Source organism: Urocampus carinirostris, chromosome 5 (genome assembly GCF_059441175.1).
Source record: "Urocampus carinirostris isolate Australia breed hairy pipefish chromosome 5, RoL_Ucar_1.0, whole genome shotgun sequence".
Lineage (NCBI taxonomy): Eukaryota > Metazoa > Chordata > Actinopteri > Syngnathiformes > Syngnathidae > Urocampus > Urocampus carinirostris.
Genome location: NC_142353.1, coordinates 33,730,675 through 33,748,715, shown reverse-complemented (window position 1 = coordinate 33,748,715; position 18,041 = coordinate 33,730,675). Strand labels below are relative to the sequence as shown.

Genomic DNA, 18,041 nt, shown 5'->3' with positions numbered 1-18,041 from the left:
ATTAACAAATAAATTATAATTTGATTATGATAATGTTTCTCATTTGAAATTTTTTTGCTTTCTTTATTATCTATTCCAAGATTTTCTTGATGCTAAAATACACAAAAAAATACTACTATGATGACCAAACGGATCCCTCATCCGCCACAAAACAAAATGATCGTTTTATAAAAAATTCATTAAAAAGTTTTGGAAATTACAAACGACATAAAGACCAAACCAAAATTGTCACAATCAGATCACAAAGATTCAATCAAGTTCCTGAATCCTGATTGAAAAATATCATTGAATGAGTCATTCATCACCGGGGGCGCCGTTGAAACAAATTAACTCGAAACGCTCGACTGGCTTTCAATCAAATTCCTCGAATCTCTTCTGTACCACACGCAGAAATATCCTTGCAAAATTGGAACTTTCCGGCTCTGTCTTTCTCAAACTGTCGTGGGATTCTCTCCTTAGATGCTATAAGGCCTATAATTATTACAAAAGGGTAATCCATCCATGAGTCACTTTTGTGCAATGCTTATCCTCAGTAGACTCGCGGTGGTGCTGGAGCCAATGACAGCCATCTTCAGGCAGTGAACAGGGGACACCCTGGACTGGTTGCCAGAGACAGACAACTCACTCACTCATTCGCACCTAGGGAGAAATTGGACCTGCCAGTTAACCTGCCATGCATGTTTTTGGAATGTGGCTAATGCAATGAAAACAAGTTCCAGACCAAGATTCAGAAGACAAAGAAGGTGACGAGGACCAGCCAAACATTTCACAGGACTAGTGGTCGAGCGGCTCACAGAGTAAAAGCGAAATTATTAGAACACGGTCAAAATGATCATCAGTTGTTTGGAGGTATTTTGGCTACCGTACTTAAGAGTCGGCTAAAAAAACAGAGCAGCGACGTGCACTGCAAACCTTGACAATCATGTGCCAACCAAACGAGCAACACGACAAACTTATGCCACCGTTTGAAACAGTTTTACCCGCTAGAATACGCTGAAGAAAAAACAATTGAGTCACAAGAAAATGCTAACAGACGTTCAATAAGTATTGGACCAGTGAGTGTTGAGCCCTGTCAGCATCAAACGCTCATTACTTTACAAATGGAGTTGCATTTTCATCGCAAAAGATATGTAACGTATTAAAATAGTTGAAAATCAGTGATTCAAGAAGCTTATTAATCTGGTTTTATCAAGATATCATTGTGATAATTATGGTTATCCGCTGATAAGAAATGTTTTATTGTGATACCAATTTTTGTCATATCGCCCGGGCCAACACTTAAGTTTTTTGAAAATGAAATCAAAAGGAATACTCATGGTTATAGAATAAGCACCGTTATACATTGACCAATTTCATACTTCCGAATAATCCAATCTGAATGAATCATTTACATGCCTAGAGATAAACGAAAAACCCTCTATACATGGCGTTGCGAGTATCTTGATAACAAGTGCGAAGATGGACCGATATGATCATGCAAGTTGAAATCTTCGTTTAAGTTTTGCATTTAATAAAAGATTGCTTCATTCATTTAATTTATCAAAATCAACAAATTACCATGCTTGTTTGCTCTCGCTTAAAAAAATGGCGACATTACTAAAATCCACGGCTTTACAAGGTGTGCTCATACATAGCTTGCTAGAAGCAGAGACTTACGCTATATATGGATGTATACAACTCTAGCATTTTGGCCAAGGGGCAAAAAATAAAATGGAAATGTTCCTGAGATATACAGGTGGCTTTTTTATCCAGTAAGTCAGAGTTTGGGTGTATCAAGTGTCTCTCCACAACAAGTCCCACAGTGCTTTGAGGCAGAAAAATATCCCAGGTGAGGGAATCTGCACATGAATACAAGCAATCGGATTATGCAGATGTGTATAGATGCAGGAGTAATCAGAAAATTAAAGAACTAACCCAACCATTGCAATCAGAAAAGACCATAATAGAATAGAATAGAATAGAATATACCTTTATTGTCATTGTTACAAAATAGGTTGAACATTTTGTGACAACGAAATTGGACGTGGCACTCCAGGTTCACATTTAACAGTGAGGATAAAAGAAAACAAAGAAGATAAAGAAACAAAGAAGATAAGGTTATAATCAACACAATAATCAGATTATTGTGTGCATTTACATGGATTTAGATAATTGGAAAACTGGCAATATTCATTTTAGTATTAGATTATTGTCGGCATGTAAAACTGAATGAATGGATGTGAATTTAGTGCGACTGTACCTATTTTGTCGATTAATCCATGAACCTCATCAAATCTCTACGTATTTCATCGTAATCCCTGTATTTTATAACTGAGCATTATTTATGATTTATTTACCATTTATATGTAGGCTTAAAACACACTTCTATTCTATAGCTTATGAATGACCTATATTTCCTGTTGATGATATCCGTGTATTGTTATTACAACATCCATTGCAGCCTGGTCATCCTGGAAGGGGGATTACCTCATGTACAGTCCCTTCTCAAGGTTTCTTCATTTTACTCATGTTGAGGTTTTTGAGTTTTTCCTTGCCTCATGTCGGTTTTAGATCAGGGGATGGTGGAATAATAGTCTGTGGTCTGTGCAGCCCTTTGAGACTCCTTGTAAATAAGGGCGTCACTAATAAACATGACTTGACTACGGATTTGCCCCATTGAATGCCGGAAAACAGGGTACATTTATGATCATTACTTAAAAGTATATTGAAACCTTTATTGCCAAAATAATGACAATGTTTGCTCAAGAATTGGGTAAAGAATTAGGGCAAGAATTGGTAAAACGTAACACAAATTTTGCCAAATTGTAATTAAAAAAGGTTTCTTTCAAACGTCAGCTTTCCAAACAATGCACTTCCACAAAAAGAGAATATTTTTTTTTATGTCACTTGGAACAAAATGATTGACAAATATTTACTTTTAAGATTCTGAAATTCATTAATTTTGGGAAAAAATGCGAATTTCAACAGTAAGTGAAGAAATGATATTGAAAAAAATAACACAAACTCTTAAATAAATCACTGAACTAAAATGTATTAAACTGTACTAAAAATTATATTTATAAAACTTTCACCATTTTGGATGTGGTAATTCTATTAAAATATCCAATTATATTTGTTTAACTGCCACCATATTGGATGTGGCAACTCTATTAAAATGTCTAATTATATTTGTGAAACTCCCCTCATATTTGATATAGTAACTCTATAAAAAATATCCAATTATATTTGTAAAACACCCTCCATATTGGTTGTGACAACTCTATTAAAATGCCTAATTATACTTGTTAAACTGCCACCATAGTGGATGTGGCAGTTCTATTCAACTGTCCACTTGTACAGTACTTTAAAGAAATCTACCATATTGGATAAGGCAGTTCTATTAAAATGTCAAATTCGATTTGTAAAACTGAGTTAGGATGACTATCAAAAGCAATGGTCAGGTGAAATCAATACCTAAACTATTAGTGCAGTGGTTAGCACATTCGCCTAACATGCGAAAGGGCCCCAGTTCGAGACCGGGTGGAAACATATGTTGGCCTGGAGAGAAGTGGGCCCCACCAGAATGTACCACCACAGGTAATGATGCCCCTATGACCCTAGTGGTTTAAGGATGCAACCAACCGCTCCCCTACTTACAACCATTCGACTTACGAAAAACGGTAGATACTAACATTTTTTTCAGGATGTCGAAAAATATCCGGACATTGCTGTAAGTTCGATTTTGTATTGTGTGCTTTTTCCGAGTACAGGACATTACTGTAGTGCTTCTTTCCGCCGCTACCGACGTGTGGCGCTGTGAGAGGTCACCCAGCATCGACCCCGAAGAAGAAATCCAGTTTCTACTTCCTAGTTTGTGTGTAAACATACTATTGTATCTCTAGCGCTCTAAGAACATTGACGTTTTTGTTTAATATCTCGTGCATCCATTCAATATGATTGGTGTAAAGAAGATGCGAGACGTTTTTTAAATGAAAGTGGAATAAGAAAGTTGAAGCGGTTGAGAAAATGGTCGGAACGCTTTTTTCTGCCACCAATGCATATGCTGACTATTTTTTGCACTATAATGACTTTGCACCAAATGCAATATTGCACAACCCTTACGATACCAACGGTATCACGACAACACTGTATGTAACATCCCACATGCCGACATTTCTTGTGTAAATACCATGTAAATTATAACTATAGCCTTATCCCCCTTGTTTTATAACCTTATCTTCTCTGTTCCTTTATCTTCTTGGCTCATACCTCACTGTGAATGTGTAAAACTGGAGTGTCATGCCCAATTTCGTTGTCACAATATGTTGACCCATTTTGTAACAATGACAATAAAGGTATATTCTATTCTATTCTATTCTATTCTTTTGACCACGGACAAGGAAGTAGCCTAACTCTTGAAGCGCATCTTCCAAAAGTAAATTAAACTCAACTTTATTTATCTTTATAGAGCATATTATTATATGAAATGTTTTTTTTAGTACAAAACAAGACAGGTTACTTATACAAGCCTTAAATATACATTTATAAACCGTAAATAGACAAAATATAGCACTGAAGCAACTTACAAACAAATTCAACTTCTCGTTGGTAAATAAGGGAGCGTCCGTTCACCTCAGGTCAGACCCACATCTACGCCAAATTCCACGAGTGAAATTTCTGCGGGTTTAGCTGATCACATGACAAATATTGTTCAGGAGATAGGACATAAATTGGCTGATAGCATATTCTCAAATATACAGTCACATAATATAGTAGCTCCTAACGCTGCTGCCACACAAGATGTAGCAAACAGATTGAGTCAGGTGGTTACGCAGAGAAAGGTTAAGGAACCGCCGTCATTTATTGGGGATGGCTCAGACTCAATAACAATACATGAGTGGGAAGATCTAATGAGGACATTTATAAAAAGGAGTGATGTGAGACTTGAAGAGCAAGCAGAGGAAATCCTTATACATTTGAGAGGAAAAGCTAAAGATGTAGTTAGGTTTAGCATTAGAAACAGTAATATAGACGTCTATACCCGCCCTGACAAGATTTATAGTCTTCTCAGGATGAATGAATACCACGCTGAGAAGAGCTACAAAGCAGATTCCCTACAACAACCTGCGAATAGAGCGGAAATTGCCGTACACAAAGCTGAGGTGAACCATGGTCCAACCCTCGTGCACGAGCCACCTCAGACTTCGAGCCCACAGTATGTCTCTCTAACGGACGTTATTAGTATGTTGGAGAAAGTTCTGATACGTGTTACCTCGAACCAGTTTCAAGAGAGAGGGGGAGCTCCAACCAGGCGACCTGGAGCCAGAATAAATGGTTTCACTGCCAAGCCATGTATCATTTGCAAAGAAGTCGAACACAGTGCTCTCTCTCATTGCCGAGACAAAAACCTTTGCTTTCACTGCCATGCCCCAGGGCATTCTCGACGTGATTGTCCAGTGACGAAAGTTGTCCCGCTGCCTCAGGGAAACTAACTGATCTGCGCTTAGGGGAGAACAGTGCAGATCAACTGAGTATACCTCCCACCACTAATGTGAAGCCTGACATGCAAGACAATAAATCAATTTATGAGTTGTATAGCAACAAGATACCTCCATCGAAGAAGCTGATCTTTCAGGGGTTTCAGAGAATAGCGGAGACTGACGAACTGTTTTACACACCTGTACTTGTGCAAGAAGGCCCCACTTTCAGAGCACTGTTGGACAGCGGGTCGATGGCTTGTACAGTAAGTGAGGACACGGCTAAGTCCCTCCTGCAGCAATTCCCTGATATGATGAGTTACACGGCCGATAATTATGTCATTGTAGGCTGCGGTGGACACCAAGTTTCTCCCAGAGACATGTACGACATTCACGTCACAGTTTACGGGTGCCAAATGATAATACCAGTAATGGTGGTGCCAGGCCAGACAGAACAGATGATCCTTGGCAGCAATGCCATCAAATATATTTTGACTCAATTGAAAAGTACTGATGGCTATTGGAGATTAGTTTCCACTCCTGACAACGGTCTGTCCGATCACCACAGTCAATTCCTGTCAATGCTTTCCAACACAGAGAGATGGAGAGGTGATTGCATTCCTGACAAGGTAGGGACAGTAAAAATCAAGAGTTGCGTGACGCTGAATCCACGGACCGAGTACGTTATTTGGGGCAAGTTACCTGAGTTGGCCGGGACGTTTGTGTAATATAGTGTAACAATCTGTGAAGCCCTTTGAGACTCTTCGTGATTTAGGGCTATACAAATAAAAATGACTTGACTTGACTTGACTTAAAATAAGTGCTGTCTTTAGTTACAAACAAATTTAGGAGCCCAACCATGCATTTCACCTAAAGTCTGCTGTCTGGGATTGGGCCGAGCCGTGACCCATAGACAGATAGTTAATAATAGGGAACCAAAACTATAAAGAAAAAAGGGGAGAAGGAACAAGTGAGTTATTCCCTAATGTTTCCCTCTCTCTCGCTCGCTCTTTGCTCACAAAGCTATTGACCATAAAAGGCCATTTGTTCTTTTCACTGTTTGAGGTCACGTTCTCCTTTTCTGCAGGGAAACGGGACTTTTTGTCACCTTTTCTTATCGAAGCCAAAAGGCCATAAAACCAGCTATCGCTTCGACACACGCGTTACACTTTGGACCCTTTTGTCTGAAATGCACAAAAAGTAACATGTCAAAGTCGGGTGTCGAGTGGGTGATAAAGATTGAAGGATTTCACTTGGACTAAATTGAGATTTTGATAATATTTATCGATCTATCCATCCATCTATCTATCTATCTATCTATCCATGCCTGTATTTCTATCTACATCTTTCGATCCATCTATCCAATTTCACTGTATATCGCTCGATGGCTAGATAGATAGACTGGTCGATAGCAAAATAGATATCTAGATAGTTATTATTAAATCTTATTCAACTTGGCTCGACAAAGCAGGATGTTATCCTATATGGCACGGCTCAGTTCACAGGGACATGATACAATTACAATTATTTAGATATATTTTCAATACTTTAAATGTGTTATTTCCATCAAAGATAAACATTTCTAACAAAAAGACAATTAATTCAAAATATGGTTTAGAGACAAAAGATGTGGTTTAGTCTGATTCAATGCTCATACATATTTTCAATTGAAAGAAAATCTTTAGGTATGGATGTATGTATAGTTTTTTAAATCTGAAAACAAAACCAAATAAAAAAATAAATGTTTTCTTTAAAAATACATATTTTTAATTTTTAAACTCTTATTTTTTTTAATAGAAAAATATTTTAAGTCTAATTTGTTTTGGTAACTGTAAAATTATATATATTTTTATAGTAAATTAATGTAAAAAGAATTCTTAAAAAATTATGCATTAAATCTAATGTGAAACTCCACATATTTTTAAGGTAGAAATAGTATTTCTAAATAATAATGATAATAATGAAAATAAATAATTGGATCTAAATAATAAAGGCCAATGTTATTTCATTTCTTTTCGTTGCATTGTTATTATGCACAATTCTTTTTCATACATGAACATTGCACTATCATAATAACTTAGGCCGGTATCTAAGCCACTGGTTCTCCAGTGGTCTGACTTCAGGACCATTCCGCTTTAATGACAAACTGCGATCCAAACAAGTAACTCTTTTCACTTCTCAAATTTATCCAATAAAATCTTTAGATAGCATATAGACTCGCATATAGGCCTACATTACGTATAAGCGACCCACTAAAACGGCTTTAAAATAGCCACATACTGAACAGGAAGAAGAGATCGAGCCGGGCATTACCGCCATCTACTGTAGAGAAGGGTCATAGACCCTCCGTTTTTTTCTTCTTGGTATCATTTTGCCCGCGACCTATTGAAAACAGGTACGCGACCCTCTTTTGGGTCTCGACCCACCAGTTGAGAAACCAGGCTCCATTGTGAATATTTTTTGTCTGCCTTTTATCCTGATAGATAGATAGATAGATAGATAGATAGATAGATAGATAGATAGATAGATAGATAGATAGATAGATAGATAGATAGATAGATAGATAGATAGATAGATAGATAGATAGATAGATAGATAGATAGATAGATAGATAGATAGATAGATAGATAGATAGATAGATAGATAGATAGATAGATAGATAGATAGATAGATAGATAGATAGATAGATAGATAGATAGATAGATAGATAGATAGATAGATAGATAGATAGATAGATAGATAGATAGATAGATAGATAGATAGATAGATAGATAGATAGATAGATAGATAGATAGATAGATAGATAGATAGATAGATAGATAGATAGATAGATAGATAGATAGATAGATAGATAGATAGATAGATAGATAGATAGATAGATAGATAGATAGATAGATAGATAGATAGATAGATAGATAGATAGATAGATAGATAGATAGATAGATAGATAGATAGATAGATAGATAGATAGATAGATAGATAGATAGATAGATAGATAGATAGATAGATAGATAGATAGATAGATAGATAGATAGATAGATAGATAGATAGATAGATAGATAGATAGATAGATAGATAGATAGATAGATAGATAGATAGATAGATAGATAGATAGATAGATAGATAGATAGATAGATAGATAGATAGATAGATAGATAGATAGATAGATAGATAGATAGATAGATAGATAGATAGATAGATAGATAGAGATAGATAGATAGATAGATAGATATAGATAGATAGATAGATAGATAGATACTTTGTTCATCCCCGAAGGGAAATTCACATTTCCAGCAGCATCCCTGAGCTGAGAACAATCGAGAACAATCGAAAATAACACGGGAGCTGCTGGAGTGGCTGCCATTCGTGATAGTAAATGGTCTGCATTTATATAGCGCTTTTCAAGTCAATGAAGACCTCCTTAAGCGCTTTACAATGTGCTTCACACTTACCCATTCACACACACACTCACACACCAATAGCGGCCATGCAGCCATGCAAGGCGCCGACCTGCTTATTGGTCTTATCTATTTTCTCTTCACAGTCTTCATTACATGTTTACCCTGGAGTGCCATGTCCAATCGCGTTGCATACGATTGGTCACAACGATATCAATGACCATAAAGACCATTAGATTCAATACTATACAGAATTTTGCGTTATCGTTAAGAAATTACAAAAGCGAGAGCCTGTAAAAGTACTACAAAATGATTTATTTTGGCTCATAATAGTGTGGATCGTTTGTAAGGATCATAAATCTTCATAGTGAAACGTCCTTACTTTAATTCATATCATTAAAGTGTTAGGCACCCGAAAAACAATTATTCATTGACCGTATTCATAATGATGTGTTAAGTAATTGGCCAATTTATCAGACATCTGTAGTTTATTCTTCTAAATGTCAACCTGGGAAAATCCTCATCAATCAGGGCCAAATTGTGAAGAATGCAAAACACAAAAGGAGTCATTCTTTCCTTTCCAAGACCAAAACGTACAGAAATACAGGATGTACTCACTAAAAGCGCCGCTATATAAACAACGCACGTTCTGATTAGATGAGCCAATCCGTCATCAGACAGGATGTCGGACGTTGACTGATGGAAACAAATTGTCGACCTCTAAAGTCTCCATCACGTCATGTGTATCAAGGGGGGAAAGCGGTAGGGGGGGAAGGCAACTCTTCCCCCCACGACACGCATGCTGTCGCGTACAGTACATTGAAGACAGAGGAAGGGGGCGGAGAATATATAAAAGAAAAATGTAGGCGACGTGACGCAGGTTCCACTTCCCACATTATAGGAAACGGCGAGAAAGATGAGGCTTCGCTGAAACGAAAATGGCTAAACGGTTGAAGCAAAACCCAGGGTTCGTACAACTTTATCATGGCGAAATTCAAGCACTTTTTAAGGACTTTCAAATTAAAATTTTCTATTTTTCCAGTACCGTTAAAAGAAAAAATCCGGTGGGAATCATGTATTTTCAGTTAGTGCCCTGTTTAGGTGTTTGGCCGCGACCCGTAGGGGATGATGATTCAAAGGACAATGCCATACAAACTAAAACCAGCTGCCGTTAATCACGAGGAAAGAAGAGCACCCGTACAAACCCTGAAAACCAAACCGTGTTCTTCATTCAGTTTTTGTTCTTCAAACAACAAACCCTGACATTGATTCACAGGAAATTATATTTGGTTTTACTTTTATTTTTTTTAAAATTGATTCTATCCAATATCGATTACAGTACAGTATTAGTAATAATAATAATAATAATAATTTCCTTTGTATTGTAATCAATACTGCAATGCATGATATTGTATGATGGTTAGTTTATGGTTTAAGAGAAAATATTAGTCATATTAGCTGTGTTAAAATTCTAATTTATTTAATGCAGGAGCTATTTAAGTTTTATTTGAATTTATAACAAATATTATATTTCTTTTAGCGTTATTAAAAATTGTTTAAGCTTTTTAGTATTGCTTCAGAGAAAAACATTCTACAGATTAGGCAATAATTCATTTTGTAGAATATAAACGCATAAAATAGACAAAACGCTATATTTTGTGGGTATTTTCATAGATAAAAAGGGAAGCGCTTGACACAGTAAATCACAATAAACTACTTCAAAATCACAACAATATGGAATACAAGGAATTGCTCATCACTGGGTAAAATAATATCTCTCAACTAAATCTCAATATGCACAGATTGGCGAAAGAAGTTCAAGACTTGGGAATGATAGCTGTGGAGTCCCACAAGGGTCTGCGTTCGGACCTTCCTTGTTTTTACTGTGTAGAAATGATTTGGATATTGTATTACTCAAATTAAAATATTCGGCTCAGGTACACAGCGATTGTCTTTGCAAAATTCCGAAAGACATTTAAATAAAAATAAAGATGGGTCGTGTTCAAATACAAAAAAGTGAGAGTCTTAAGTTTTTCACTGACTGTATTTTGAGTGACTACGAGCCATGATTATAGCTGAATACCTCATATAAAAAGCCAAACAAATCTAATCAAAATTTAATTAGTAAATTTATGGTTGGGACAAGGTTTATACAGGTGCTTGAAATGATTGAAAATGCTTGAATTTTACTGATTTTACTGACTGTTTTTCAACTGTGCAGCCCTTTGAGACTCTTTTTGATTCAGGGCTATACAAATAAACATGACTTGACTAGCTCCAAATATCAGTTATCAGCCTCCTGTTAATACTCATGATTGGTATGGGCCCTGATAACCCCTATCGGTCAATCCCTACTCTCCATATTCTGCACTAAAACAGATAATTTAAGACGAACTTGGAGCTCACACATTACTTGTGGCTGAAAACTCAGCACTCCGTAAAAGGTGACGGAAATAAGGCTGCCATCTTCTGAGCAGGTGGTCTCTATTTGAGGATGAAACTTGTAAAAGTGCCGGCGGAGCCAGTCAAAATCTATTGACTGTCAAACGAGTGTCACCAAGAAAGCATGAGACTCTGCCCTCAGGGCCTATTAACTAACGGTGGAAGGGAGGGAACAAAAAAATAATCGTTAACCTATATGACGTCGGCCAAGATAAGGTGTATTGCTTCGTTTTGATCAGTCGAACCTGACAAACGACATTTGCTGTTGACAATAACAATAACATCCGCCATCATTTTTGATGTACAAAAAAATGGTGAGCTGTTCCGCTAGACTCTTCAGTTTGTTTTATGTTTATTACCCTTTTCTTATGTATATTACTTTCTGTTGTCCTCCAGTAAGTGCTACAGGTCCCTCAAAACTAGGACAGACTAGCTCAGAGACAACTGTAAAAACATTTTGTGACTTTTTGGGCTTTTAAATATTTTGTTGCTGCTAGATGAAACTGTGAAAATGTATACTATTGCAAGAAACTGTGAAACTAAATACCTTGTGTCTCATTTTTATTGTCGACCTGATCAGAATTTCGGGACGGTTGAGCCTAAAATGACAATCATTAGGTTCAGGCCTGGCCGGGTTTCTCTCTCCCTGTAAGAGAAATTATAGTTTGTTTGTGCCTTTGTATGCTTTTATTCTCAAAAGTACCTTAACGACGCATAAGATTATATCCAGGTGCTGATTGTATTCTTGCAATAAATGTATCCTCTTGGGCCCCCCCCAACGAATAATCAAGATTTCCTTCACTTAAGTGCCGGGAAGTCTGCTCAAGAGCTTTCCTCCCCACATTCCTTTCTCTTCACAGTGACGACTTGTACCTTTTGTGTTACAAAGTTTCAGTTTCCCTACTGCTCATTTATTACCCTCACACGCTATCTAGCTACCAGTTTTATTCACTTCATTCAAACATGTGATTTCTGTCTAAACCAATCAGATTTGTTTCTTGTATTCATGTGGCCTCGCTTAAGCCAATCAGAATTGTTGTTCTATGTCTGAGTTTTTTAATAAATGAGTCTCTAGCCATTGAGGGAGGGTGGTTCTTTCCTGAGCAGATCTTGGAAGCAGATCTTGGAAGCACGCGCCTCCGATGGAAGGACTATCAAAAACCTAATTTGGGACTCGGAGTGTGTTTTCTTCATCTTAATACAAACTCAAGTTTTAACCTTGACACTCTCGTTATTGTTCTACTGCTTATACAGTCTTGTTTAATATAGATTTCATTACTAAAGACAGGCTTTATGTGTCGCACGGCGCAGGGCTCTCCGCGTCCCTTCCCCTTGTCGCGAAGTCTGCTTTGTTGGCTCCCACCGGGTTCTGTGGTGTCCGGCACCCTTCTATATTTCAAGAAAAATTGTTTGGTAAAATTAAATAAAAAACAAATAAAATTATCTTCCAAAGGAACAGGAATACTTTACTAACAGGACTTTTTTTAAAATCAAAATGTTGCAGAATATAGCAAGTTAAATGAAATGAAATGATCTGCATTTATATAGCGCTTTTCAAGTCAATGACTTCCCAAAGCGCTTTACATTGTGCTTCACATTTCCCAATAGCGGCCGTGATCTGTGCAGCCATGCAAGGCGCTAACCTGCTTATTGGGGGTAATTGGGGGTTCAATGTCTTACCCAAGGACACTTCGATATGTAACACGGACAAGCCGGGATTCGAACTGGGATCCCTTAATCCTAAAACGATCGCTCTACCTCCTGAGCTACTGCCGCCCCCGTTCAGATCAAAAGAGTGGCCCAAACAGGAACCAAGTTTCCAGATATTGTTTTGAATCAATACATGTTCAATTTAAAGAGTGTATGGATATGTTTAAGCAGGCACTCGTATGCAATTTAAGATTTAAAATATTATCACGGATCCTTTTTAATCACTGCCTTGATTTTAGGCACAACATTTTACCTTTAAATTGTTTTTTTTCCAGGTGTTCAAAAGAAAATAATAATGTTTTACACATATTCAGTTAAACAAAATCAGGAAGAGCAAGGAGAACATAATAATCATTTATAGCATGTTGCACAAGTCAAGATATTTGGAAAGTGACTCTCTGTAACGTTGACTATCACCCATAATGTGTGGGTCCGAAACATACCCTGCAACAAAAAAAGGCAGTTTGCTGTACTTATTCATGTGTCACGTTTTTCCTTGGTAGTTTACACTAGAAGGGCGTGGGTGTGGGTAGGATGGAAAAAATAAACGATGCAGTATAGGCCTCCAAAATAGCAAAAGGCAATCTGCTCACATCCAGCAGCCAAGACCAGGCTGGAAAAGCCAATTTATGGCTGAATTAACATAGATGGAAAAATTCAAGGTAAAGGCAAGACAGTTTTAAAGTGATGTTAAAAAAACAGATTGGGTTTCTATTTTCTTGGTTTCCAACTGAAACGTTTATAAGTCCTGCAGGCCACCAGACTGCTGGTGAATAACAATGGCTGACCCTTTTAAAAGTCCTTCTCATCAACAACAATATACCCAAAATATGGTTGACAACTTCCCCCCATTTTTAACATGTGTTCTTCCGGCCCCTGGTCAAAGAAACAGTCGACTGGGGATAATGGATAAGCAACCACACAGCTGCTGTTCATTTTAGCCAGAAATAATGGCAAAAAAAAGAATCGCTACGCACGGCACAAATTTTCTCTCTCTGCCTCTAGCTCTCAATAATAGTCTACTAGGAATAATGGATCGCTGCCAAAAAAGTGTAGTTAGTTTTAGGTGGGGCACAATGGCACTCTTCAACAGCCTGAACCGAATGTGCTATGCTGGCCCCTGCTCTTAGCAATTGTCAACAGGGGATGAAAACAATGCATTTCATTTAAGACAGGCCAGAACCGCATGCCTTTTGACAAAGTTACCTGCTGCCGGTCCTCGCTCTCAGGATTATGGGATTGGGGACAATGGATCCCAGCGGCACAAGTGCAGTTCATTTTAGGCAGAAATACAGTACTGTAACAGCAAAGAAAAAAGCTGCCAAGCCCGACAAAAGTGCGCTCTGCTGGCCACTGCTTGCAACAACCGGGATAATCAATCGTAGCAATATGGCATCGGAGATAATGGATCACAAAATATTTTTCAACCCGAGATCCACACAGACCACGGAGTCGAAGCACTGGGTAGCAATGGATTACAGTACATAGAAGCTGTAGGGAGGGCCTGGACAACCTTTGAGCAATTAATAATAAACAGTGACACTGACTTAATTAAAGGATTTTTCCACTTCCACTGCAGTAAGCCACGCCCTGCGTGTGCTTGTGCATGCACCTCCTCGGGCACATGTGTGAAAAAGACACACCTGTTCTAAAAACTGGTTAAGCAATAAATATACAAATGTGTTTTTTTTCTCCAGTTCATTAACTTGATGACTCATTCACTGTAAAAATAATGAATGGTCAACAAAAAAATAGGAAGTTGGTGTTATGTCTTGCTCAGGTCCTTTTACAAAACGTCCCTGACTGACGTGTCCAACGGGCTCCAACAGGCACAGAAAACGTTAAGATCTCATTTTTTGATTTGCAGAGGTGCGAGTCATGTCTTGTCCTGATATAACCGACTCGAGATCAGGCTTTATGTTGACAAAACAGCAGTCACATGCCGCATCACTGCCGAGGCAGGTGCAAAAATGAACACGTCGCATGCTGTGTGGCTGGATGTAAGTAAGGGACGAAATCAAGTCAAGTCACATTTATTTTTGACGTCCTCAATCACAAGATGTCTCAAAGGACTGCACATGTTACAATGACACCATTCCCTGATCTTAAACCAACATGCAGGCAAGGAAAAACCTTAGCATGAGGAAAAATAAAACCTTGAGAAAGGGCCTCACAAGTGTCCGAACACTTTAGTTATTTTACTTAACCCTAAATCATATTTCGATTTATGAAAAAAAGTTGGTATCGTCAAGGAAAATTTTGAACTGTGTAAGATTTTTGGGAACATAGGTAGCGTTTTTCAAAATCACCAGCACATCCCACAATGGAACACGAGTTCTGTATTGTGAGAGATGTGAAGATGCTACAATTAATTTCACAAAATGAATTTGATCATTACTGTGTTCATAAGAATTTACATTATAGATTTAAACATTTTAAATTGAAAAAAAGAAAAAGAAAATAGAACTGCGCCAGGTCCTGGTGTACAAAAAAGGGAATTGGATTCGGAGAGTTGGTAGAAACAGAATGATAAACTTTAGTACGAATCCAGAAATCAAAGACATCAGAGCTACTTTAACACAGGCTCGAACAAATATCCTTTTCTACATAACATTGAAAAACTAATTAGATCTAAATCAACCAAACATGAAAGAAAACTAACTCGCACCAAATGAAACATGGAGGAACGGCAACGAGGATGAATTGGAATACAAAACTACTATTAACTGAACAAAACACTAAAGTGAACAATCTTACGTGTGGCTCGAGCAACTAAATCATGTTCCAATACCAACCAGCTCCAACCGAACAAAAAATGAAAGAATAAAAAACTCCCCACATGTAAACAGAACATCAACGCAAGTGTCATGACTACAAAATCATGAAATGAGGCATCGTATCTAGCTGTACCTGAACAAAAACATGAAAGACAACACAGAATATGCTGGAACATCAACTGCATGAAAAACATGAAAGGAAGACAATACAGAATATGTTGGAACACTACCTAGTGCTACCTCAACAAAACATGGAAGTAAGGCAGTAACAAAAGTGCAGAGACTATAATAAACAGACAAATGGCATGATGGTGATGAGAAAGCAGGAGAGACAATAGTGACCGGGAGGAACCAAAGTAGAGGGAGAAGCAAAAATACGACAAAGATAGGAGTAGCCTTATATACTACTATGAACTCCTTGTGAGATAATTTATTTAGAAAATCAAAAAGACAAAACTCCACGGGAAGGAATTCAATGAAGTATTCCCTCTGTTTATGATGTTTTCCAGAAACATAGACTTACACTACATATAAACGGATGCAATTCTTGCATTCACAATATACGAGGGCAGAAAATAAAACGTAAGTGTCCTGGAGAAATCACCCACTACGCATTTTGCTTTTTTAGCGAATAAGCTAAAGTTTGTGTGTATCATTTTTTTCTGTACTACGAGTCCGATGATGCTTTGCAGGATAAAATACTTTAAACTTTAACTAGCAGGTGGTATCAATGAATACCCCAAAGCCTATTTTCCCATAATTTTTATATCCTAAAATCGCTGTCCCCGTAAATGCACCACTAGACAAATATTGATATTAATAAGGCCTGAATTATAGTCTGTATCAAATTTAACGGGCATCAGTAGAAGAATTATGAAATGATAAAAACTACATCACAAGCGTGAACATTACTCTAATTTAGGTAAATGTTGTAGAGAGTGATTAACACAACCCAGAAGATCATTGGCTGCTCTCTGCCCAGTCTGGAGGACATTACATTTTCTTCCCCAGGGCCATCATCACCCTAAACTGTAAAATAATGTATATCTTGTGACTTATTTGGTAATTGATGATGCTGCTATATATCATTGCACTACTTTTCATGGCACTATTGTTACAATGGACTATTTTTATAACTTAGGCCAGTCTGAAAATACTGTGTTGTAAATATTTTTTCCTGTAGTGTTTTATTTCTATTTTTGTCTTCAAAGTCTTTTAAGTGTTTACCCTGGCATGCAATGTTTAATCTTGTTGCATACAATCTTATACTCCGTTGTTATCAATGACAATAACGACAATTCAATATAGACGCTCCCCTACTTACGACCATTCGACTTGCGTAAAACGGTAGATACGAATTTTTTTCGGGATGTCGAAAAATATCCGGACATTGCGGTAGGTTAGATTTTTTATTTGTGTTGTTTACTTGGTAAATAAAATAAACTCGCTAGGCACAAATTAACTTTGTTTTTCTACGTAGGCTGTCTTGCTGTGAATGAATAGGTGCCGTGTTGTGTTTGTAAAGTTTATTATTGTCTAATAAGGATGATCGCAATCATTGAGAAGGGGAGCAATCGGCTGAGGTTGAAAGGTAAACTAAGGCCTTCTCAACTGGTGGGTTGGGGCCCAAAAGTTAGTCGCAAACTCGTTTTCAGTGGGTCGCAGCCCTTTGCCTAGTCATAAATAATGCTTAAAGGAAACTGGAGGGTCAATTACACTCCTTAACAGAAGCTGGCAATAGTGCACTGCTCAATCGCTTTTTCCTTTTCAGTCAATTGTCTAAGACGGACATCTTATTTTGTTGCGATTTTTTTTTTTTTTTTTTTTAGCCCATAATAATGCGTCCCAAGAAAATTAATGATAAGGGAAAGGAATAGTGGAAAAAAAGTGGCAACAACAGTCGTGTCGGAGAAGAAATGATAACCTAATACAAAAATTGTGTTAAAGTGCCTTCCTTTGAAGCTGTGCTTAAATTAAATGGTTTAAATTTTTTAGATTTTTAGCTTTTCACCACTATAATTATCTTAATTACATACATGATTGAATAATTATCAATGTTTAGGTACACGCGTTATTATTGGCAATGAACTTCTTTAAGCTTAAAACACACTTCTACTCTATAGCATATGAATAACCTATATTTTTTGTTGACAATATATCTGTACTATTTGTAATTGCAACATCCATTGCAGCCTGGTCATCCTGAAAGGGGGATTACCACATGTGCGGTCCCTTCTCACGGTTTCTTCATTTTCCTC

The 18,041-nt window shown here is 37.3% G+C and overlaps 1 protein-coding gene across 8 annotated transcripts in view; it reads right to left on the bottom strand.

The window, feature by feature from the left end:
- Positions 1-18,041, bottom strand: part of LOC148366098 (membrane-associated phosphatidylinositol transfer protein 2-like) — a 102,932-nt gene that overhangs the window by 83,613 nt on the left and 1,278 nt on the right. The window lies entirely within an intron of this gene.